The following is a 26,053-nucleotide window of genomic DNA, read 5'->3' as shown; positions in this document are numbered from 1 at the left end:
CTTGGGGCTTTAGTCCTGCGGCTCTATTCCCAGCTTCAGCCCCACAGGGGGCACTGGGGCTCAGGGATTTAGCTACGGGGGGAGCGCTGAAACGAGTGTTCTCCCACCCATAGCTAAAGCCCTGAGCCCTGGGTGCTCCCCAACCCCCGCTGAAACCAGAAACAGAGCCATGGGAAAAAAAACAACAGCGGGTGTTCAGTACCCACCGGTTGGCCCTGCCGATTAGCTCCTCCCTCTTCCCCCGCAGGGCTGAAACTGGGAGCGGATCCAAAGGGCTGAAGCCCTGAGCACTACCCAAATATCTAAAGCCCTGATATTCATGAGGGTCAGAAGCCCTGACACCTGCACTACCCAGAGCTCTGCTCCCCCCAACAGTGGCTGAAGTCCCTAATGTCTTGTTCAGAGTTACGGACAACCTCCATTCCTGAGGTGTCCGTAACTCTGAGGTTCTACTGTATATCAGATTAACTTAACAAAGAGTGTCTGGGAAAGCAGGTCAGAAGGAAATAAATGACTCAAGATAAGCCACCTCTGAGCAAATACTTGAGAATGTTTAAAGGGACAATTCCAGGCTTATTAGCTTTGATGATTTTTGCCTCCTGTCTAGCCAACATAAACACCCAAGAATAAAAGAACTACAGCAGTGTTTAAAAGAGTACCTCCCTCAGAAATGGTAACAGCTCCAGAAAAACAGACTCAGATACAAGCATCCTGCTGGGAGTGTATAAAGAAGTTAGGCCTGCCTCTGTTACCACTGGGGATGATAAACTTTAGATAAGATACCTGTATACTGTTTTAAAATATTTTTTCTCTAATGCTTTGTTCCTCTTCTTAAAATAAATAATACTTTGGATTTGCCGTACGCTGAAAAGAACTATTATTGTTCTATCCATATTATATTACTGATGAAGGTAGACATACAGTAGAACTTCAGAGTTGTGAACTGACTGGTTGACCACACATCTCATTTGGAACCGGAAGTACACAATCAGGCAGCAGCAGAGACACACACACAGAAAAAAAAGCAAATACTGTACAGTACTGTGTTAAACATAAACTATTAACAAAAAATAAAGGGAAGTTTTAAAAAGATTAGACAAGGTAAGGAAACTGTTTCTGTGCTGGTTTCATTTAAATTGGGATGGTTAAAAGCAGCATTTTTCTTCTACATAGTAAAGTTTCAAAGTCAATGTTCAGTTGCAAACTTTTGAAAGAACCACCATAATATTTTGTTCAGAGTTATGAACAACCTCCATTCCCAAGCTGTTTGTAACTCTGAGGTTCTACTGTCGTACAAACTTCTGTGGACTTCTCTTATGTTGATGAAACTAAGTAACTTTATTCCAGAATACAAATGTCTGGCAGAACAGAAATATTGATACTATTTTTGTTACTGATACTACATGCATAATTAGCTGTAGTTCTGAAAGAAATTCCCTTACTAAAGGAACAAATTCTGCCACCATCCCAAATGCATCTCCACTGAATTCAGGAGTCACATGGGTGCAAGCCAGGACAGAATTTGGCTCTCAAATATCAAAAACAATCTCAAACTGAAATCAAATTTCTTTTTATTCTATTTATCCCAGGTTGTGATGCTGAAGAAAAGACTACCCTATAGCTAAGTGTATCAACTCACTTGAAATCATTCTGAAATGTTCAAGGAAAAGGTATATGGGTGCTCCTTAAGTCTCAAAGCTAGTTACAGTAGTACAAGTATCTTTGTGAATCTCAGTACTTTCGTTTGTCCAAAAAAGTGTTTTACCCACCTCTCCTACCACACCTCTGAGAAATCAGACAATTTATGGTGGTTGAGGGGCCTAAGTGAGGTGACATTTATTAATTTATTATGCGTAATTTTTTATTTGTTAATGTATATTAAAATGTGATCTATTTGATTGTATCCTCTCTCCTCACCCTGTGTATGTTGTATTCTTAGACTAAGCTTTTCAGGACAAGAGCTGTAACTATGTATGTTTGTAAATTGCCCAGAACAATGAGACTTGATAGCAGTCCTCTAGCAACTGCTGTAATACATACTTTTATAAAAGATTTGGTGGAAAGTATGAAAGTTAGCTAAACTTAGTCTTTTTCTGCAGCAACTGTTAAGACAGGTAGATACACTTCTGCTGGAACTACAGTTGTTCTCCCAGAGAAATAAATGGTCAAACTGATTTCACTTTTTGTCTAGGGCAGCAGTTCTCAAACTGGGTCGGGACCTCGTTTTAACGGGGTCGCCAGGGCTGGCTTAGACTTGCTGGGGTCTGGGGCCAAAACCTGAGCCCCACCTTCCATGGGTGAAATCTGATGGCTTCAGCCCTCGGAGGTGGGGCTCAGGCTTTGGCTTCAGCCCTGGGTGACAGGGCTCAGGTTTGAGTCCCCCCTCCTGTGGTCATGTAGTAAGGTGGGGTTCAGGCTTTTGCCCCTCCACCAGGGTGGCAGGCTCAGGCTTCAGTCTCCCTTCTTGTGGTCATGTAGTAATTTTTGTTGTCAGAAGGGGGTCGTGGTGCAAAGAAATTTGAAAACCCCTGGTCTAGGGGACAGTTTTTTATAACTATTCAAGATTCTTACAGATCCTCTCATCATTATAGCAGATATACCAGAAGCTCTGGCATGTATGTGTGTAAACAATACAAAAGACAGAATACAGGCCTGATTCTTCTTTGTTAATCTGGTATAAAGCTAATGTAATTCCATTAAATTTGATAAGGCCACTGACCTAACCATAAACCTTAATTTATATGCTACTGCATTAGAAAGAAAGGATAAAAAAAAATTGGTCTCAACATGAATATTAAATTCTTATCCTTCGGCGAAATTTGTTTGTCCACATAAAAATACTTCCGCCCCCCCCCCAGAGCACTGCTTTACCGCATTATATCCAAATTTGTGTTATATCGGGTCGCGTTATATCAGGTTAGAGGTGTATTTTATGAATCTACAATGTCTTAGAAAAGAAACCTTAAAAAACCGCAAACTAACCAAAAATTAACCTATGGGTTTAGAACAAGATTCTGTAACTTAACAAATACTAGAGCTGTAAGTCTGTTCTATATCACCAGGAAAGTCCCCAAGAGGTAAATTTACAAGTTCACAGAGAAACCTGGGTGGAGATGCTCAATTACTCCATCAAATTTCTTGCCTGCAGCCCAGGGTAGCAGACCAGGTTCCCACAGATGGATGGCATTAGTTCTTGGATCTGACTGAAGGAAATGTGCTTCTGGTCTACTCAATGTCAGGATAAATTTTGCCTCTGGAAACAGAAAGAAGTGGATTTTTTCCTTCCCAGAAGGCTACAAAAGCCAAGAGATGGGAGGGTTGCCAAAGAACCTTACATCTTCTGCAGGATATCATAAATCTTCTCACTAAATTGGGCTCCCAAACATAAAGGACTTCTACTATGGTCAGAACTTCTTTTGAAACACTGGAGCTCTTTAACCAGGAAGGCTGATCCATACTAACTCTGACCACTGCCTTGGCAATAGTACCAGAAGCATCCTATGCTTCCTCCAAAGCATGTTTTGCCACCATCTGACCCTCAGACTCAATTGATTTAACTTCCTTTTTCACTTCAAATCAGATCTGATTTTAAAAAGACAGCAGCTTCTCCAATATGAGGAAGTCAGATTTAACAAGTATATTTTTATAGCTGATGATTTTTACCCTGCAGTATGTCAGAGGAATTACTGCTTATCCACCAATATTACTAGAGAGGCTAGAGCCAGGTGAGAGCCAAAAGTATTCAAAAATCTGTTTGAGGGACTTGATATACATGGCTAATCCACCCTGAAATAGGATGAATTAAAACAGGGATTAGCAGAAGTGTCTTACCAGCTCCAGAATACCTTCATTTATAGGAATAGCATATATTCTGTTTACCTAGGGTGAAGATAGGAATAAATCAGCATCAGTGGGCTCTCTCTGGACTACAGTAAGCTAAATATCTAGACAGCCCAACAAGGTACAGTGATTTAAATAATTTGGGTTGTTTTTTCCAATAACTGATTTCAATCAGGTTTTATAAAACCACTGCATAATGTAAAAGTCTGTGCTATAAATTTTAGATTGGAATTTATAATCAACTAAATTATAAATATTTTTAATATTGACTTATTTCAATGCCACTACTGATAGGGTCTCTTATCTGAATTTTGCACAACTACTATAGGTTAAAAAAAATATTGAAAACTAGAGCCCTGACTTGTCTTGCAGTTCAATTAATTCCAGCTTAAACTACTTCTACATATTCAATTGTCTCAACCAAGGTAACAGGAAGTCTATGGCAAAGCCAGGTATTGCACCAATCACTCTTGAGTCAGAACCACAAGATCATCTTTCCTCTTCTTGTAGGCAGAGCACATTCAATTAATTTAGAATCATAGGGTTTGACAGGACCAGAAAGGTCATCTTGTCTACCCACCCCCTCTGCCAAGATGCAGAATTTAGAGGTGAACAAGAGAAGGAAGATGACATAGTAGTTGGTCAGGCAGGTGGACTCAAGCTTTTTTAGTTGAGGATGTTTCTTTTGTGAGGGGAAGGAACTAGAGAAAAATTATAAATAAAAAGAAAAGTCAGGGTTTGACAGTGTCACAGGAGGAGATGGGGTTCATTGAGACAGGGGAGTGATTAGAGAATGAAAAACCACAGCACTGGCAACCTGGAAGGAGGAGACAGTTGGGGGATTGAGCAGAATGAGGAAGGTCATGTTGATCTTATTTTCTGTTTGAAAAAAGTCTGCAAGATTATGTGAAGGGAGACAAAACAAAACAGGTGTAGGGAAAGGGCGTTAGGAGAGAGTCAAAGGTGGCAAATAAGCAGCTGGGGTGTAGATATTTGATTCAATGAGGATGGAGAAGTAGTGCTGTTTGATTAGGAAGATGACAGAACTGAAGGAGACGTGGACAAATTTATACTGGAGGAAGTCCTCCTCCAGAGGCACTCAGCAACATGACAGCATAAGCATAGGAAGTGGAAATTATGGCAACCAAGGTCTTAGGATTATTGGGGAATATTTAGTAGTGGGAGTGATGAAGTTGAGGTGGAAGAGACCATGACTGAGTGGAAAGGGAGGGAGCCGGAGACAAATGATAGCCACTGATGGATGGGAGATAACAGGAACTCTGGAGGAATGGGCTTGAGGAAGGAGACAGATGGATGAAGTTCAAGGCAAAGAGCTGGTGAATAGACAGAGTGAACACTAATAGAAAGATCAGAGAGGAAACTGTAGTTAATGAAAACAAGGTTCAATGAGTGTCTGTTTTTCTGAGTGGAAGAGCTGATCCAGATTGAAGATCAAACAATGAGGCAAAGGAAAGAAGAACTAAGGGCAGTTTTGTACTTTAGTTGAAAGAATCCCTAACATTATACTCTAGGAAGGAGAGTCCTCTGATTTAGCCATAGGACCAGGATTTAGGAGAGTTACATTCAATTCTCAGTTCTGCCAGACTTCATATGCAACTTGTGCCTTATCTTTGCTTGTGACAGAAGAGCATTCAGCACAGCTTGAAGGACACAAAGGACATTTGTACATCCATAAGCATGAGCCATGCAGTGCTGGTGCAATTTAAAGCATATATTCCAGCAGAGGATAGCCCAAAAGAGCTGATAAACCATAAGAATGAACTCACTGCCAGGGAGAGGGGGCCTGGAATCTTCCAGTAGCTGGCTAAGCCAGCTTTAGAGCCACTTTACATTGGTGAAGTCCTAATACAACCAAGGAATGAGAACTGCATCCGACGAAGTGGGTATTCACCCACGAAACCTCATGCTCCAATACGTCTGTTAGTCTATAAGGTGCCACAGGACTCTTTGCAACTTTATTTCTGTGTATTATTTCACAGAATTGAGGTGAGACAAATTTATTAAAATTAGAGAAGTGCTCAGATGCTATGGTAATGGAGACTATGTAAGCACTTGTATCGTATCTCTCTCTCTCTCAAGTAAATACTCAGTTATTGGTAGTCTTGAACATGTTGAACATTACTTTGAATGTCTGCCATCTTAGAAGAATGGTTTTGTAATTGGAGGATCTTTATTTTTTTTAAAACCTTTACAAGGTCCATTTATCTGATTACAAAGAACTGACAATAGCTGGGTACATACTGAACAGGAGTGGGTCAGCTGCATCCTGCTATGCTCTGCAACAGGGTACAATAAGGAAAACATTTAGGTCTTGTATTTAAAAAAAAGAGCCTACATAAATCTTAATATGTTCATTCTTCCTGTGTCATTCTGACCTCTTGCTCTTGTGAAGAACTTCAAAGGATTACTTACTTTTTCTATTCAAGCATACAAGTGTTTTTACTGTTAGTCCAATTTTTTTTATCATACTTAATTTGATGGGTAATGTTTATCTAAAATTTTAAGAGAATGTATAATAAAATAGAAAAGGAAGTTGCCCACTATTCTTTTGTGATATCAATTGACTTGAAATTATGCAGAGTGAATGGTTTCAGGAGATCATTTTCGTGTTTGCTCACTGACCTTGTAGTTCATAATGCAGCACGATTTTCTTTGAAAACAGAGGCCTGATACTTATGTTTACAAGCTTTTTACTTCTTCTATCTCAGTTTTAAACAAAAACTGAACCATAACATTGTCCACAAAAAATTAAAAAGCTTCTCTTGTATACAGACAAATAGAAGAAGAAACAATTCAACAGGGATGTACATACAGAGGTAATGTGAACAAAGTAATGCTGTAGTGACACTAAAGAAATACTTTCATAAATAAACCCTTTGTAAACATCGATCCTACTATATTTATGTTACAGTCTTACTATGTCTTACTTAATTTGACAATTACACATGCAATCTCTCTCTCTCAGATAGATCACACACACACACACACTACTGATGCTAATTTTCTGCTCTTATCTGACTGACCCTTGCACTATTATATATACACAACACTAAGCTACAACAGTTGCTGATTTTTATTGTATTAGTAAGTGCAAACTGCAATACTGATACAATTTTACTGACTTCACTTTTTTCTTTTAACTGTGAACACAAAAACAAAACAAAAACCAACAACAAAACTCTGCTTGTCCCGATGGCTCTTTACCATTTTACAAATCACTCCCTCACAATGAGTTTATAAAATACTTGTCTATGCCACATATATTTTCTTATTCTTAATGTTAAAACATATTAATGTACTTTCTATCTTACATTTTGAAAGACCAGAACACACAGCAATAGGTACAGCCAAAAGATTAAGTCATGCAAAAAAAAAAAAAACCTAGTAGAAATATTACTAAATTTCCTGAAAGTTCTTTATTTCTACCTTTTAAAAAGATACATAGTTTGAGAACCACAGAAATGATCTTGACATATTCTCCTTAAAGGTTTGCTATAATTTCATGTATAAAACTTGTTAGTGAAGGAATGGGAGAAGATAGCAAGAAAAAATAAAGAAGCAAGGGGAAAAAAACAGAAATTTTATAATTAAAAATACTCGTTCCTGCAGCAACATACATATTTCCGTGTTAAATCAGAGCAATAAAACTACACTGAAATGTTCAATATTTGTCACTGGTAGAAGCCCCACTATTTTGTAGTTCTATCCGGGACAATTTCTTATTCAGTCCATTACTCCTGTTTGGAGAAGACAAATTCAGAAAGCCTTTTACAGCTGTAAATACAGAAAGACAACTATTTTGCTCTTTAGTCAGTGTCTACCAAAACCTTCTTTATTATCAATGTTTGCAATGTAATCCCTTCTCTCCAATTGGTGCCTGGTCTGATTGAAACCTAAAATGTGTTAGTAGCAGTTTTGTCTTCTATATGTAGTTAGAGAGAAAACTAGTATAAAAGACGTACATAAATTCTATACAACCTTGGCACCGCCTCTTCTTGCTTGTGGTATTAACTGCTTGTTCTAACCTCTTCTCCATAAATGTGTTGGTGTCTTTGGCAGCTGTAAGCTCAGATGCCAAGCTCAGGGATGTATTTTTCCATCAGTAACCATGTTCGCAGCTGCCTTCCCAGCTGGTAATTTCTCAAGTCTTCTGACCGGCTTGCTTGTTACCCTGTTCAGATATTGCATGCAAAGCCTGTACATTCCACCTTGCACATTGGTTTAATTTCTTTTGTGGTCAAAAGACTTTCTGCCTAATGCCTGCATTTGTTTGCTGCAGAAAACCACAACATGGCCCTAGAGAAGCCAAATACACAATCTACTTGCATACTGAGTTTTCTGGTCAATGAGAAATAAAATTGGGACTGCCTCTGCTTTGTCAAATAGAGAAACACTTTTCTTTCCCAATCCCTTAATCACTGGTGGAATGTCAGAGTGTACAGTATATGTTCACAAAGTGCCTCAGCTGACATCATCATGAAGGTTACAATATCATGATGGTAGCATTAAATGTTTGCCAGTTTAGCTCTTGTATATCTTGAATTGAATTTAAAACTGTTCAACCATCAAATTGAACCTATTTGTGTCAACGTAACTAGTCATAGGAAAACAGGTTCAAGTTGGCCTGAAATTTTCTGCTAACCTATAATATTTTAAATAAAAAATACACTTAACACCCAGAGCAGTTGTCCTCAACTTCAGAAATAAGATTTGTTTCTTCACAGCTGATTACCTCATAGGTGTAAAGCAGAAGTTTCCTAAATCAACCTCTCATACTAAAGGCATTTTAAAAGAAAGAATTAAGGCTTTTCAAGAGCATTCAACTTTGGCTTACCTCTGCTTCTGCTGAAAGAGTTTTATCATTGACTTCAATGGGAAGAAAATTAGGTCAATATGGAGCACTTTCGAAAATTCCACCTCAAAAGTTTATATGAAAGGGAAACAAAATGAAGTACAACTGTTAACAAAGCTAGGACCCAATCTTGAGGGGCAGGGCAGGAAGGAGGCATGGAACTTACACATGTGCTTAAATGACATAAAAGAGACTACTCACCGGCTATCTGGAGACCCTAGTCATGCCTCCATAGTTAATGTTACATTGACGTTTGCATTTAAAGCAGAGATTCAAGTACTTTCTTACGTATGATGAATTCAGTGTGTCCTCTCCAAAATTAGAGAGCTTCCTTTTTAAAGTCAAAATGAATTTTCAGAGAGTTGACAAATAGATTTGTTAATTTATTTATGAATAAAAATACATTTTAAAATTAGTCCTCCAAAAAAATCTAACCAGATTTTTTTTGTCCTAAATGACAGGCAATATCTGTACAGACAGAAACTGGCAGAGAGGAGAACCTTGAATAGAGCTGGTGCAATGGGTAGACTTGGGGGAGAAAATTAGAATTAATCAATCTTTTTTCACCAATATTTATCATAAAGTTTATTCTTTAGGAGATGAAGAATTTAACCCACCCTCAGAGAAACCCATGAAGAATTGCCCTAGTCCAAAATGGCCACCACTGCCCATTGTTTTCAATGGGACTAAGGACATAAACTGCCCATAGCAAAGGGGGCTGCTGCTTCCCATTGTTCCCAATGGGAGTGAAGCGGAATGTAGGGGGTGCAGGAGGGAGAGGAAACTGATGTGTGAGCACATGCAGGGAAATGTGGAGAGTTGGACAAAACAGCTATAAATTTCCCTCAACTAGCCAATATGGTCTGCCTACTTTGCACTGCTTCGAAGTGGCATTAAGCAGACAAATCATACCAGTGAATATCACTAATGTTAAATTAAGCAATTTAAGGTTGATGTTAAATATTGTCAAATCTCAAAGCTAAGCATATTTGTATGTCTTTGCAAGATCGGGGCCCATGGCTGTCTTTTTGTTAACATTTAACAACTGTATCTCCTGGAAAAGCCTTCTGATAATGATTCCTTAGCTACAACACAATTACTAGCCACATTATCAGCAATCTACAGTCAATTTTTAACATAGTTTTAGAGCACCAAAAGAACCAACTTGAGGCATGTTGACTGAAAAATAAATATGTAAGACTGGAAGATGTAACTAGTTAAGGAAAAAGGAAATACCAAGTGGGCATACATTTTCTTTGGTCACAACCAAATGCATTAATCTTGCTAACAGGACTGTATAAAGCCAGTGGTCCCCAACGTGGTGCCCGTGGGTGCCATGGTGCCCGCCGGGGCATTTATGTGTGCCTGCCTAGTGCCCAGCAGGGGAGAGAAGCTGCAGCCCCACACCTGCTGGGGACAGAGAACTCCGGGGCTGCAGGCTTCTCTATCCTCCCAGCTTCTCTCCAGCTTCTCTCTGCATTGCCCAGAACTGGCGCCAAAAAAACCCAAAAAACAAAACAAAAAAATGCTCCGACTCTGCAGAATGGACAGAATGCCGTCCCGTAGCATGTGCTGCACCAGGCACATGCTTGCTCCACTGGTGCCTGGAGCCGGCCCTGTATGTGAGTAATTGTTGGCGCCTGCCAAACTCTTCTGAAAACATGAATGTGCTAGTGGCCACAAAAAGGTTGGGGACCACTGGTATAAGCAATGAAGTCCAAAAAGGCTAATATTTGAAAAAAAATAATGCCCAGAAGACAACACTGAAAAGGTCTTTCTGGAAACCTAAAAAAGTACTGATTATATGCCAGTGTCAACTCCAGCATATTGTTCTGAATACTGGGATAATGGAGGCACTAACCGGATGTTTTCCCCTATGAGAGGGTTGGGGAGGAGGGTTGGCCACTAAGTAAACATTTTTAGAAATTGCTAGAATTGTGTATCATAGCCCCTTTGGATAACTTCTGATACCTCACATGTCCAAAGTTGTATGTGCTTCAAGAGTCAGAGAAGCATGTTACCAACCTTTTGTGGACTTATCCCAGCATTCTTGCTGTATCCAGAGGACTAGCAAATATGGAGAAATAGCAGCCAAGAAAATAGAGTTTATAGCAAAAGCAACAGTAATAAAATGGATGTGTCTGATTAACCAATAGAAGCTTGTAAATTACAATCCCTGTAGGGACTGTATTTTAATTCCTTTGCTATTAAGATGATGTTTTGATATTTAATTGCTTTGAGATTAAGAATATATCTTAGTAGGTGTAAGCCTTAGAGGTAGAGCATCATCTCTTTTTTTCAGATCGCCCAGACAGGTGCCTTGCAAGAGGTTCACTACATAGCTTATCCACTTTTTGTGTTGTTAGCCACAGATGTAAAGTGGACAGTCTAGGGAAAATCTTCTGCGAGATGAACAAATTTCAGTGTTTTCTTTGGAAGAAGGGGAATTCAGTAAGGAGTCTGTTCTTGCCAAGACTACTCTAAACATGTTAATGATAATACAGAGGCTCCAAGCAATGCCAAGGATTATAATTCCTTCCAAGTGAGGATTCAATTCTTCTGTTTCTGGGTTCTCTGGAAAAGACAATCTCTCCTTCTGAGCCATCAGGTTCAGGGGTTGAAAGGTTACCCCTTGTTACTGGCAATGAGCTGGCCCTAAATGAAGCTTTTTGGTTTTTTTTAATGCTTTTTCTTTATCACTGCTTGTCTAACTTGGTCTTCCAAGCCAAAAAGAAGTGGGATGAATGGGAACAGTTTGCATCTTATTTTGTCTTCACCAGTACTAATGCTTCAGAATTGATGGAGCCTAAATCTTCTTCAGAAGGGGTGAGAAAAGTTTTTTTTTCTGCGAGTTTAGCTTTTAGAAAAGTGGTGGTTGGAGAAAAGTGTCTTTAATTTGTCTTCTACTTAGGCTGAGGGTTCGCTAGTTATGAATCATTCAGGAAGGTCTCCAACACTTTCAAATTCAGACTGATCTCTTTAGTCGCCTTTAGTCCCACATCGTTACCCTGTTGCGGAGAGTCACTGAGAACAATCTTTGAATTTCATTTTAAGATCACTTGTTTTTCTTTTTTTTCCCCCAATGGGCACAAAACATAGCTTGAGCAGTTTCCCACAGGCAGCAAGTACATGTATCCAAAATTCAATCTTAATGAGTCCCAATAACTCATTTAACCCAGCAAGAAATTTCTCCCTGACGTAACACAGGTCAGCTTGAACTCCTTGATGAAGTATATCAAGTAAGAGGAGAAGAGATGGGGGTCACAGCATACAGCCATTTTAAGAACTCAGGAGGAACCATCCCTTCTAGCTGTGGATGGAGGCCCCTGAAAGTGAAGAAAGAGGTGAATGGTGGTGGGGGGAAAGAACAGCACTTACATTATTCTGAAGTAGAAGTTCCTTTTGGGCAAAGGCAACAGCAAGGACCAGAAGTTCTTGAATTGAGGAGACCTAAGATATTGGAGAAGCAGCAGAATGCTTACATGGCAGCAGAGCACAGGAGAACAGCTGAAGAGAGAAGTGCTATTCTGACCAGAAATGGCTTTGATGTGTACTATTGCAGTTTCCCACCATTCTAGCAAGAGCAGGGTTTTGAAGTTCTTACATCTGCTCTAGCTGCGTTTCACTGCTCTACTAGCATATAGCAGCTCTTAATCCAGTTTAACCAGCTCCCCAACTATTCACCTTGTACCGCTGCTCTATGCTACCTCTCTTCTGGTTCTCAGAATAGGGAACATGTCCAGAATAGTTATGAAAGGTAACTAACATTGTAAAGTTCCTTTCCGAGAAAGTATTGGACATTATAAGTATATTGCATTTACAAGTCTATATCAGTATTTTAAATACAAAAAAGAATTCTATATTCTGTTCCATGTTATGCCAAACACATGTAGTGATTGTGCCAAAGCTATCCATCAGCAGCAGGTGCTATGAAATCAATAGTTTTGGGTTAGAAATAGAGCTATATTAAAAAGGAGTTTTATTTTAACTGCAATTTGTCTTCTCATAGAATGTACTTCCACCAGTTTAGAAAGTCTATTAGATTAGTCTTGCCCAATGTACTACTGGAAGAAGCATATGCTATTTTCTTGTGCCAAAGTTTCCTTCTATAAATAACCTGATGCCAGTAACGACCAGAAAAAGTTCCAAAGCTGGAATCATGCAGCAATCTACAGTAAGAACATATTGAGGGCAGAAAGGAGAAATACACACTCCAAAAATTTAAAAAAAGGGGTGGGGAATAAAACCCCATGAATATTTTGGATTTTTTTTAAATCAGAATTTTTCAAAATTTAAATCAGAGTTTTTGATTGTTATTTAAATTGTTGTTCTTTTTTTGAAAAAAAACTTGTTTTAAATTCATATTTCATTTTATACAAAATATATTAAGGTCTAAATTGATAGTCATAGAATCATAGAATATCAGGGTTGGAAGGGACCTCAGGAGGTCATCTAGTCCAACCCCTCCTCAAAGCAGGATCAATCCCCATACAGATTTTTGCCCCAGATCCCTAAATGGCCCCCTCAAGGATTGAACTCACAACCCTGGGTTTAGCAGGCAAATGCTCAAACCACTGAGCATAAAAAAATAAATATGCTGAATCCATGAGCCTCTATCAAAAACTTTGAGTTAAAAGCTGCTTTTCTATATAAAGAAAGAATCTGGGAAAAGCATCTAACTTTCAGGTGAAGTTTTATAAATACGGCACAATACATCATATACTGTATTAAGAGCTTGATCCTGTGGGGAACCCACGGCTGTACTATAGGGTACAAGAGACTGGCAAAGTCATCGTAAGAGTTGGGACTCAGCCTCTGACTCCAGGAGACACCATCCTATGTCTCATCATGATCATCCACTGCACTCACCTGGATGAGCTCACACTCCTGTTTTATAAGAACATAAGAATGGCCATACTGGGTCAGACCAAAGGTCCATTCAGCCCAGTATCCTGTCTACCGACAGTGGCCAATGCCAGGTGCCCCAGAGGGAGTGAACCTAACAGGCAATGATCAAGTGATCTCTCTCCTGCCGTCCATCACCACCCTTTGACAAACAGAGGCTAGGGACACCATTCCTTACCCATCCTGGCTAATAGACATTTATGGACGTAACCTCCATGAATTTATCCAGTTCTCTTTTAAACACTGTTATAGTCCTAGCCTTCACAACCTCCTCAGGCAAGGAGTTCCACAAGTTGACTATGTGCTGTGTGAAGAAGAACTTCCTTTTATTTGTTTTAAACCTGCTGCCCATTAACTTCATTTAGTGGCCCCTAGTTCTTATATTCTGGGAACAAGTAAACAACTTTTCCTTATCACTTTCTCCACATCACTCATGATTTTATATACCTCTATCATATACCCCCTTAGTCTCCTCTTTTCCAAGCTGAAAAGTTGTAGCCTCCTTAATCTCTCCTCATATGGGACCCTCTCCAAACCCCTAATCATTTTACTTGCCCTTCTCTGAACCTTTTCTAATGCCAGTATATCTTTTTTGAGATGAGGAGACCACATCTGTACGCAGTATTCAAGATGTGGGCGTACCATGGATTTATATAAGGGCAATAAGATATTCTCCGTCTTATTCTCTATCCCCTTTTTAATGATTCCTAACATCCTGTTTGCTTTTTTGACTGCCGCTGCACACTGCATGGACGTCTTCACAGAACTATCCACGATGACTCCAAGATCTTTTTCCTAATTAGTTGTAGCTAAATTAGCCCCCATCATATTGTATGTATAGTTTGGGTTATTTTTCCCCCAATGTGCCTTACTTTACATTTATCCACATTACATTTCATTTGCCATTTTGTTGCCCAATCACTTAGTTTTGTGAGATCTTTTTGGAGTTCTTCACAGTCTGCTTTGGTCTTAATTATCTTGAGCAGTTTAGTATCACCTGCAAACTTTGCCACCTCACTGTTTATCCCTTTCTCCAGATCATTTATGAATAAGTTGAATAGGATTGCTCCTAGGACTGACCCTTGGGGAACACCACTAGTTACCCCTCTCCATTCTGAAAATTTACCATTTATTCCAACCCTTTGGTTCCCTGTCTTTTAACCAGTTCTCAATCCATAAAAGTATCTTCCCTCTTATCCTATGACAGCTTAATATACGTAAGAGCCTTTGGTGAGGAACCTTGTCAAAGGCTTTCTGGAAATCTAAGTACACTATGTCCACTGGATCCCCCTTGTCCACATGTTTGTTGACCCCTTCAAAGAACTCTAATAGATTAGTAAGACATGATTTCACTTTACAGAAACCATGTTGACTTTTGCCCACCAAGTTATGTTCTTCTATGTGTCTGACAATTTTATTCTTTACGACTGTTTCAACTAATTTGCCTGGTACTGATGCTAGACTTACCGGTGTGTAATTACTGGGATCACCCTTAGAACCCTTTTTAAATATTGGCGTTACATTAGCTATCTTCCAGTCATTGGGTACAGAAGCCAATTTAAAGGACAGGTTACAAACCATAGTTAGTAGTTCTGCAATTTCACATTTGAGTTCTTTCAGAACTCTTGGGTGAATGCCATCTGGTCCCGATGACTTGTTACTGTTAAGTTTATCAATTAATTCCAAAACCTCCTCTAGTGACACCTCAATCTGTGACAATTCCTCAGATTTGTCACTTACAAAAGCCGGCTCAGGTTTGGGAATCTCCCTAACATCCTCAGCCATGAAGACTGAAGCAAAGAATTCATTTAGTTTCTCCGCAATGACTTTATCGTTTTTAAGTGCTCCTTTTGTATCACGATCGTCCAGGGGCCCCACTGGTTGTTTAGCAGGCTTCCTGCCTTTGATGTACTTAAAAAACATTTTGTTATTACCTTTTGAGTTTTTGGCTAGGTGTTCTTCAAACTCCTTTTTGGCTTTTCTTATTACATTTTTACACTTAATTTGGCAGTGTTTATGCTCCTTTCTATTTACCTCTCTAGGATTTGACTTCCACTTTTTAAAAGATGCTTTTTTATCTCCCACTGCTTCTTTTACATGGTTGTTAAGCCACAGTGGCTCTTTTTTAGTTCTTTTACTGTGTTTTTTAATTTGGGGTATACATTTAAGTTGGGCCTCTATTATGGTGTCTTTGAAAAGTGTCCATGCAGCTTGCAGGGATTTCACTCTAGTCACTGTACCTTTTAATGTCTGTTTAACTAACCCCCTCATTTTTGCATAGTTCCCCTTCCTGAAGTTAAATGCCACAGTGTTGGGCTGTTGAGATGTTCTTCCCACCACAGGAAAGTTAAAAGTTGTTATATTATGGTCACTATTTCCAAGTGGTCCTGTTACCCCTTGGACCAGATCCTGTGCTCCACTCAGGACAAAAAGAGAATTGCCTCTCCCCTTGTGTGTTTCTGTACTAGCTGCTCCAAGAAGAAGTCATTTAAAGTATCAAGAAATTTTGTCTCTGCATTTCATCCTGAGGTGACATGTTCCCAGTCAATATGGGGATAATTGAAATCCCCTACTATTACTGAGTTCTTTATTTTGATAGCCTTTCTAATCTCCCTTAGCATTTCATTGTCACTATCGCTGTCTTGGTCAGGTGGTCGATAAGAGATGTCTAATGTTATATGCTTATTAGAGCATGAAATTACTATCCATAGAGATTCTATGGAACATGTGGATTCACTTAAGATTTTTATTTCATTTGATTCTACATTTTCTTTCACACATAGTGCCACTCCCCACTCAACCCCCCACACAACCTGTTCCGTCCTTCCAATATATTTTGTACCCCAGAATGATTGTGTCCCATTGATTGTCCTCATTCCACCAGGTTTCTGTGATGCCTATTATATCAATATCCTCCTTTAACACGAGGCACTCTAGTTCACTCATCTTATTAGTTAGACTTCTAGCATTTGTGTACAAGCACTTTAAAAACTTGTCACTGTTTATTTGTCTGCCCTTTTCTGATGTGTTGGATTCTTTTTTATGTGAATGTTTCTTGTCTGATCTGGCCCATAATATATCCTCTTCCATCCTCTCCTCCTAACTGAAACCTAGAGAATCTCTATCAATAGACTCTCCTCTAAGAGAAGTCTCTGTCTGATCCATGTGCTCCTCTACAGCAGTCAGCTTTCCCCCATCTCTTAGTTTAAAAACTGCTCTGCAACTTTTTAATGTTAAGTGCCAGCAGTCTGGTTCCACTATGGTTTAGGTGGAGCCCATCCCTCCTGTATAGGCTGCCCCATTCCAAAAGTTTCCCCCATTCCTAATAAATCTAACCCCCTCCTCTCTACATCATCGTCTCATCCACACATTGAGACTCTGAAGCTCTGCCTGCCTACCAGGCCCTGTGCATGGAACTGGAAGCATTTCTGAGACTGACACCATAGATGTCCTGGATTTCAGTCTCTTCCCTAGCAGCCTAAATTTGGCCTCCAGGACTACTCTCCTACCCTTCCCTATGTCATTGGTACCTACATGTACCACAACCACCAACTCCTCCCCAGCAGTACACATAAGTCTATCTAGATACCTCGAGAGATCCGCAACCTTCGCACCAGGCAGGCAAGTCACCATACGGTTCTCCCGGTCATCACAAACCCAGCTATCTGTGTTTCTAATGATTGAATCTCCCATTACTAACACCTGCCTTTTCCTAGTGACTGGAGTTCCCTCCCCCGGAGAGGTAACCTCAGTGTGAGAGGATACCCCAGCACCATCTGGAAGGATCCCAATTTTGGGAAGGTTTCCCTCTGTTCCCATTGACTGCTCTGCTTCCCTGGGCCTTTCATACTCCTCAACAGCACAGGGGCTGCTGACCGGAGGTGGGACAAATCTACAGTATCCCAGAAAGCCTCATCAGCATACCTCTCTGCCTCCCTTAGCTCCTCCAGTTCTGCCACCCTGGCCTCCAAAGCCCGAAGGCGGTCTCTGAGGGCCAGAAGCTCCTAGCATCGAATGCACACATACGCCCCCCGCTCACAGGGCAGGTAATCATACATGCTACATTCAGCGCAATAAACTGGATAGCCCCCACTCTCCTACTGGGCTTCTGCCTGCATTCTCTCCTACAACTACCTAAGTTAATTAAAGGGTTTTGTTTAAATCAAAAAAAATTGAATATAGTTTACAGGTTTAAAAAGATGGCAAGTGAACCTTGCCCCTTCCCACTCCCCTTCCAAACTCCCTAGCAAAACTCCCTGTTGGCAGCCCTGTTTGCAAAGCTCCCTTGTCACTTGCTCACTGTTTTTATAAAGCCCTGGCCTTCTTGATAGCCCCGCCCACTAAGGCTCAGCCAATTAACAGAGGCTTCTAGCTTTCAAACCTTACTTTGAAGCTTACAGCTTCCAACTGCCAGCCACAGCACACAATCCTTCAAACAAACAGACAGATAAACACAAGCTCTGCACACAGCAAGTAACTCACAAACACAAACACACACTACAGACAGACACTTACTCCAAGGGTCCCATATTTGCTCCTCCTTCATCTGGAGAACTCCCTTGCAAAACTCCCTGTTAGTAGAACCTGTAGCTTCTCTCTACCTAAGATCTGACTAGCTCAGTTCTCCAGGTATGATATTTTTTTACCCCACCCACCATGGAAACTTTGTGTATGTCTAGACTGCAAAAATTCCCATAGGTGTTTATAGACCTGGGCTCGGGCTCAGACTCAGACTCCAGCTTGTAGGGCTCGCACTATGGTACTAAAAATAGCCATGTAGACATATCCACTCAGACTGTAACTCAAGTTCTGAAACTAGGTGTCGGGGCGCGTCTCAGATTCCAAGGTCCAGCCTGAGGGGTAATGTCTACACCAGTGGTTCTCAACCAGGGGTCTGCGGCTCCCTGGGGATCTGTGAGCTCTTTCAGGGGGGCCACGGAGCCCCGCAGCTGAAACCCAGTGCCCAAGCGCTAAAGCCGGCACAGGCTTGGCGCTGAGAGCAGCGCCCCCCTCCCCACCTCACACCAGCCAGGAGCAGCACGGGGCTGAAGCCGGCAGCCTCCCTGCCCCAGCTGGCAGTGGCACGAGGCTGAAGCCAGGAGCCGCAGCACCCCCGCTCCAGAAGGTAGGAGCCTCCCCTGCCCACACACAGCCCCTAGCTACCTCTCCCTGCACCCTGAGCTACCCCCCTGTGCGCACACAGACCCTATTTACCCTCTCCCTGCACCCTGAGTGGTTTTCAAACTTTTTTAACTGAGTTCCCCCTTTGAGTTATATTTTTTGGTTGCATCCCCCTCTACAGCCCAGAGAGGCTAGGTGGCCTCTGAGTGAGTCGGGGGTGGAGGTGGTGCTCCCTCCCTGGAACCCGCTCTGTGGAGCTGGCTCGAGCCCTGTCAGCTCCCCCCGCCCCCCAAAATAGAAATAAAATTATGCCTATGCCCAAGGGTCCCCACTCCCAGCCCGGAGCCCCAAGTTTCCCCAACCCCACCCACACCAGGCCCTGGAGTTTTTAATAGCATGTTGAGGGAGGCCTGAGTAAGAAAAAGTTTGAGAACCCTGGTCTACACAGCTATTTTTAGTGCCATAGCACATGTCTGAGTCTGTAGACCCAGAATCTGAAACTCACTGCCACAGAGCTTGTTTTGCAGTATAGATGTAGTCACACTCTCCTGCGCATGAAACTACCAGTCCTTACTTCTGAATGGCTCTGGGCACTTCAAGTAAATGGTTCTGCTCTGTCTCCTTGCATGTGTACACAGACATACAAACAGAAATCCATTAATTTCTCAACTGCGCTCCCTTCTCTAAACAAATAAAATACTGCAATGAAAAGGTATGCGGGTTACATGAGCAAAAGTCTTGGATTGTTAGTTCTTTGGTTTTTTCGGGGTTATGGTAGGGGGCTGGGCAAGGGAGTTAAGTAACAAATAAGAAGGAGCAGAGTGTGCAACCAGAAAAGAGAAACACTGATATCAAAGCAGCACACTCTGGAAAGAAGGGACAACATTCTTCAGAGTGCAGCCTCTAGTGTTGATTTCAATCCCTGGGAACTGGGGACAACTACTATCATGTTTTAGTACACTAGTAAATAATGACAGATTATTGTCATAAATTTGTGTTAGGGGTGGATTACTTTTATTTATGAATTTGAAAATGTTTCTGTTCAAAATATAAATTGGTATTTTAGTTTTTTGAGAGAGTATTTGTCAATCATGTTTTTACTGTTACTGCTGGGATATCTGAAATTATTTTTTCAAGCTCACTGGTATGTTGCTAGAGATAAGGGTTTAAATAGATTTACATAATCCTTATAATTTATCAATTCTTTTCCCTATAAACTGGGTTTAGAATAAATTATATAAATTTAAACAGTGGTACAAACAGCTGCAGTTGGAGGAATCTTTCATTTACACTCTCTTAAAAAAAAATAAAAAAACCCACCAGTGCACTGAGCGAGAGTGACCTCTTTACTATTTTGTTTCAGCGTCCATCTTAGACATAAGGAGTTATGAACATCCATCGTCTGCAATGTCTACAACTTCAAAGTTATCTACTGATACCACCACCTGCAGTGCTGCAACTAAACATACATCAGACAGTAAATTACCTGTATCAAAATAAATAATAATAAATAATAGTAATAGTAATAATAAATAATAATAATAATAAGATTGTATTCATCACCAGTAAGACCAACAAGACTCCATAGATTAAAAGATTGCTCAATTCATTTATGCAACAAATTCTCCCCTTTATTTTGTTCAGAAGAAACATTTCATTGACATAGCCAAATTGTAGTGATTTAACTATCTTCCGCCCAGCAAAGGAGCCCTTGCTGAAAAATTGCTGGATACAGTGTATTTGAAGGAAATTGAACAATGTGCTAAAAATATAGTCAGAAATTTTTTTAATCGGAGTCTTGGTGGAGCAATGTACACAATGATTCAATAATATGTGCTACTGTGTCTATTTTACAGGATACATCAGGAAATGCTCATATGGCAAAATACTTAAAAAGAGGTAGCAGTAAAAGCTATTAAAAACTAAACAAATATTCAAGTGTCAAGCACAGTGGTGCTCAAACTTGTGTATTGTGACCCCTTTCACAACAGTAAGCCTCTGAGTGTGACCCCACCCCCTTATAAATTAAAAACACCTTTTTACATTTAGCACTATTATAAATGCTGGAAGTGAAGTGGTGTTTGGGGGTGGAAGCTGACAGCTCGCAACCCCACTATATAATAATCTTGCAACCCCCTGAGAGGTCATGACCCCCAGTTTGAGAACCCCTGGCCAAGCACATTGCTTTGTCACAATGATACAATGTAGAAAAGATGAAAATAAATCTGGAAGTTAATGCAGGGGACCTGAAATTTCTAACATATGACATATCTTTACCCAAAAAGATTTAAGGACAACTCCAGGAATAAAGAAAAAAGTTGTTGAAATTGCAAACTACTTCAAGAACGACCACTTCACTTCAGCTTCACTGAAAAGAGCAAGAGGATCCAAACTAATTATCCCCTAAAATGTATGATGGTACAGTAACTCCTCACTTAACGTTGTAGTTATGTTCCTGAAAAATGTGACTTTAAGCAAAACAATGTTATACGAATCCAATTTCCCCATAGGAATTAATGTATGTGAGGGGGTTAGGTTCCAGGGAAATTTTTTTCACCAGACAAAAGAATACACACACACACACACACAAACACACAGTATAAGTTTTAAACAAACAATTTAATACTGGTACACAGTGATGATGATTGTGAAGCTTGGTTGAGGTAGAGTAGTCAGAGGGTGGGATATTTCCCTTACTGCTAAATGATGAACTAGCAATTGGCTGAGCCCTCAAGGGTTAACACGCTCATTCTACAAGACAGCAGGAATGAGGGAGATATGCACATTTCCCCTTTAAGTACACTGCCTTGTTAATTAGATCAGCTTGCTGAGACTGCAGCTGCTGCAAGCTCACTGCATCCTGAGCCCTGGTATGTCCCCCCCCCCATGCTCTATGGAAGATGGGGTAAGTGGGGTGCAGGAGCAGGGGGGAGGGGGACACCCTGACATTAGCCCCCCTCTTACTCCCCTCCAATCCTCCCACCCCCCGCACAGCAAGCAGGCGTCTCGGGGAGCAGGTCCAAGGCAGAGGGCAGGAGTGGCACATGGCAGTGGGAGGGACAGCTGCAATTGGTAGCCTGCTGGGCAGCTGCAGCACAGGGAACTTGGAGCGGGGAGCTGATGGGGGGCTGCCAGTCCACCCTGGTTCCAAGCCCCCACCAGCTAGCTGCAACGGGCTGGTCTTCCTGCAAGCAGTAGACCAGGGTAGGCAACCTATGGCACGCGTGCCAAAGGTGGCACGCAAGCTGATTTTCAGTGGCACTCACACTGCCCAGGTCCTGGCCAGCAGTCCGGGGGCTCTGCATTTTAATTTAATTTTAAATGAAGCTTCTTAAACATTTTAAAAACCTTATTTACTTTACATACAACAATAGTTTAGTTATATAAAAACATTAAAATGTATTACTGGCACGCGAAACCTTAAATCAGAATAAATAAATGAAGACTCGGCACACACCACTTTTGAAAGGCTGCCGACCCCTGCAGTAGACAAAGCAGGCGGCTGCCAAATGACGTTAGAAGGGAGCATTACACAACTTTAAATGAGCATGTTCCCTAATTGATCAGCAACGTAACAATGAAACAACGTTAACCGGGATGACTTTATGTGAGGAGTTACTGTATATTGGCTATTTTGAGCTGTTTAGTAAGAATTGGCCTATTCTGATAATTTGTGGAGAAAATCCATGACAAAAATAGATGACCCTATCACAGCAAAAAGGAATCTACATTGGGCTTCAGAGAAATATAGACGATGTGCTGAATGTACTAAAACCTATTTCCATAGCCTTGGACAAACTGCAGAAAGATTGCTGCTATATTGTTGGTGCTGCTGAAAGAGCAGAGGAGAAGTCCTCTAGGCAGCATAGAGTGGATGCAGGGGAGCAGCCAATCAAAATGGCTGCTGGAGCAACAATCGGGGCCAAAAGGATCATATAAAAGGAAGCACCAAAGGCAGAGTAGTCAGCTCCTGCCTGGAGCTTGAAGAGGGAGAACCGAGTGTCTTGCTGGCTGAAAGAGCAGCAGAACCATGGACAGGTCAGTGGGGACAGGCTGAGCCCAGGGGACTGAGCCCAGAACCTAGCCAGACCAGAAAATGATATTATGATGGGCCCTGCTGGTCAGGCTAAAAGACTGAGCCCAGGGAGGGCTGCCCAAAGGTCACCAACTGAGGGTACCAAAATGGGCTCCTGTTGGGTTGTTAAAGAAGGCAGTGTCTCTGGGGAGTAACCGTTGGTACTATGACCCCATACCAGGGCAGTGAGAAAGAACTAGAGACTGTATACCCCAGAAGTGGGGGGGAGGGGTGGGGAGAGACAGACAGCGTGTGAGATGGTTCTTTCAGCAGGTCTTCAGCAACTCAGCCCTCTGGCTAAGTCACTGAAGACCTGCTGATTGGGGGCACTCACAAGAGCTGGGTGCCACCCCCTTGTAAGAACTCAAAGGAAAGCAGGGTCCCACCCGACCAGAAAGGGGGCACTCACAAGAGGTGGGTGCTGACCCCTTTACAAATTCACTGACTACGTAATCCCTTTATTGCTTTAATGAATCATTTAGTTGTAAATGTGAAACATGTTTTGAGACATTTATGTATCCATAACATTTAAAGGTTGTTTTGTTTCATGAAAATAAATTTTACATGCTGTTTTGTGTGTTTAATTACATTCCTGTTACCATCCTAATGCAGCTTGACACAAGTCATAAGCAAGAAATTAATCTAGTAAATAAGCAACATATCATTCACCATTTTAACATATTAAAAAAATTACAATTAAGCATTTGAAAATATTAAGCTACATAATTGCTTTTATAATATATGTATTAGTGTTATAGTGTACTCTCTGAGGTAGCAAAAAGATGTACCAAATCTAGTGTAAACGCTGTGTTTAGTTATAAATCAACATTCTAATGGTTTTTACAAACAATGAGAATGCACCTTTCTTTAGAAAAAAAATAACTGAAGTACAAAGGGACAAGTTGATTAAAAATCAATGATTAAATCGTGGCTTTCCACTTGGTGATTTCAGTTGCCTTGATTTAAATCAATCCACCTTGTTAGATCAATAATTGGGACTTAACAAGCAGCAAAAAGAAGAATAAAACTAGTAAAAACACTAAAAAAAGTTAAAACTGACTATAGGATCCAACACTAAAATGTGGGAGAAGACAAAAATTTGCATCTAATTTAGCATGTGGTTAAAAGATGCTCGCTTATAGCCTACATATTTCATGAAATGTCCTATTTTTCTATACTCAACAAACTGCCATGGATTCCTGCTGGAGAAACAGACCTCCTTAATTGCTCAACTAAATAAAATGTGACTTTTGACACTTTGGTTCCTCCTTTATGCAATAAGATGTGCATTTGATTTTGTAAGGTAGAACTCAAACGGCTTACTTGACATTAGGAAGTGCAAAAAGATTTATCTTAACTGAAAAGGTTTGCAACCAGATTTATAAGAAAAGGTGAACATAGAGGCAATTTCTGAAGAGAATCTCAAAACAACTATGTCAACAAAGAACTAGAGAAAGGGTTCCTTGTGGATAGAGCTCTAAGTTAATCAACTTCAGGGTTAGGTGATAGCTACTCTAAAAAGGCTAATTTAAAGGTTCAGAAATAAACTTTAGCGGTGGTCTCTACAGAAGTTTTACAATAGGATATGTCACTAAACGGAGGTTCCAGTGGGTATCCTGTTGTCTCAATTGGCTTCTGTCAGTGTTAAAAGGAAATGTGTGATGTTGGATAAGATGACCAGTTCTCCAACCAACAGTTTTGTTTTCAAAATCCCTTACAGCATTGGTAGGTTAGCATTTTTCTTAGAATTAGCATTTCACAGTATTAACCTGGGTATTTCAACAGCACCTTGAATAACAAGACTAGCAGTGCAGACTGTCATAGCCACAATGGCCAGTTTTGTGGAGATTTCCAAGTGTCTGAAAAGTCTTTCAATAAGACTGAATAGGGCACATTATTTTTTTTCCCTTACAGGAATTCTATTGACATCATTCTCCCATGTCAGATGATCACGCCAACCAAGCAGCACAAAATAGAAAATTTAGGCAGGACCTAGTAATTGAAAAGTCAGAGACACAAGTCTCAATAGTAGATAAAATAGAGGTCAAGGACAGAGTTAGCATGATCAGCACTCCAGCTATCAGAGTACACTTATTTATAGAAAGGCATCTTGGCATCAAGAAAACAAAATTATATGCTGCTTGTCAGAGGGTAGCTGGACCTTTGAAGGGGTCAGGGACTCAGCCTACCTTCTACAGGCTCCACAAGGGGAGAATGAGGCAACTCAGATTCACCTGGGACTAGTTCAGAGGGGGGAGAGCAAGAAGGGCATTTGCCCCAGGCCCCGGGCCCCACAGGGGCCCCCCATGAGAGTTTTTCAGGGCCCTTGCAGCGGGGTCCTTCACTCGCTCCAGGGGCCCTGGAAAACTCTCACGGGGCCCGGGCCCCCGGAGTTTCTTCCACTCCAGGTATTCGGCGGCGAGGGGGTCATTCTGCTCCGGGACCTGCCGCCTAAGTGCCGGGTCTTCGGCGGCAATTCGGCAGCGGGGGGCCTCCGCCGCCAAAGACTCCAGACCCCCTGAATCCTCTGGGCGGCCCTGAACTAATTAAGTCACTAAGTAACTAGGAAGCAGTTAATTAGGCAGGGAAGTACCCAGGCATGATAAAAGGAAGCTACTCTCAATGGGAGGGCTTCTCAGGAGTAATCTGGTGAGGGGCTCACCAAGAAAGGAAGCTAAGGGAGAATGTTCCTAGGTGACGGAGGTTCTGAAATGGAGAAGCTATCAATGCCACGTCTCAGCAGAAACTGGACCCATTTAAGGATTTTACCAGGTGGCAACAGAAGCCCCAAATCAAAGAAATTATATATTGTTCCGAGGAAGGGTCCTCATAGTTTGACTGTGGGGACTTTCCCTAGCTGAAGACAAGAGAAACTGATCCGGAAGGGGGTTCTGGGTCAAGAGATCCTCACTGATAAGGAACCTGGACATAAGGGAAGGTTGATGGACTTCATTAAGGTTAACTCAGCCCCTCCCCTTCAGCTAGAGACTCTTCAGTGGAGGCCTATTTGTATAATGCTCCACCTTGAGTTAAACAAACTATTCCCCTGAAGGGGCACTGTTCAATATACATAAGCCTCACTGGACTTCTTGAAACCCACAAGGGGAAATTGAAGCTGAGACATAATGGTGATGCTGCACCAGGCCACCAGGGGGCACTCCAGAGGCATAGTGGGTATGACTAACCACAAATGCTCCAGACTGGTGAATGTATATTTGCATGAGAAAACTTTTAATAGT

The 26,053-nt window shown here is 41.1% G+C and overlaps 1 protein-coding gene across 6 annotated transcripts in view; it reads right to left on the bottom strand.

Moving 5' to 3' along the window:
- Positions 1-26,053, bottom strand: part of PLCL2 (phospholipase C like 2) — a 247,619-nt gene that overhangs the window by 142,396 nt on the left and 79,170 nt on the right. The window contains exon 1 of one of the 6 annotated variants that reach the window (XM_039522887.1): positions 8,696-8,761. The exons of the other annotated variants lie outside the window; for them this stretch is intronic. The gene's annotated coding sequence lies outside the window, so the exon portion shown is untranslated. Of the gene's footprint in view, positions 1-8,695; positions 8,762-26,053 lie in introns of those variants that run through there. 6 annotated transcript variants of the gene reach the window in all.

The sequence above is a fragment of the Mauremys reevesii genome, linkage group 2, assembly GCF_016161935.1.
Source record: "Mauremys reevesii isolate NIE-2019 linkage group 2, ASM1616193v1, whole genome shotgun sequence".
NCBI classification, from domain to species: Eukaryota; Metazoa; Chordata; order Testudines; family Geoemydidae; genus Mauremys; species Mauremys reevesii.
The sequence above is the reverse complement of the archived record's forward strand: the minus strand, read 5'-3'. Positions and strand labels throughout refer to the sequence as shown.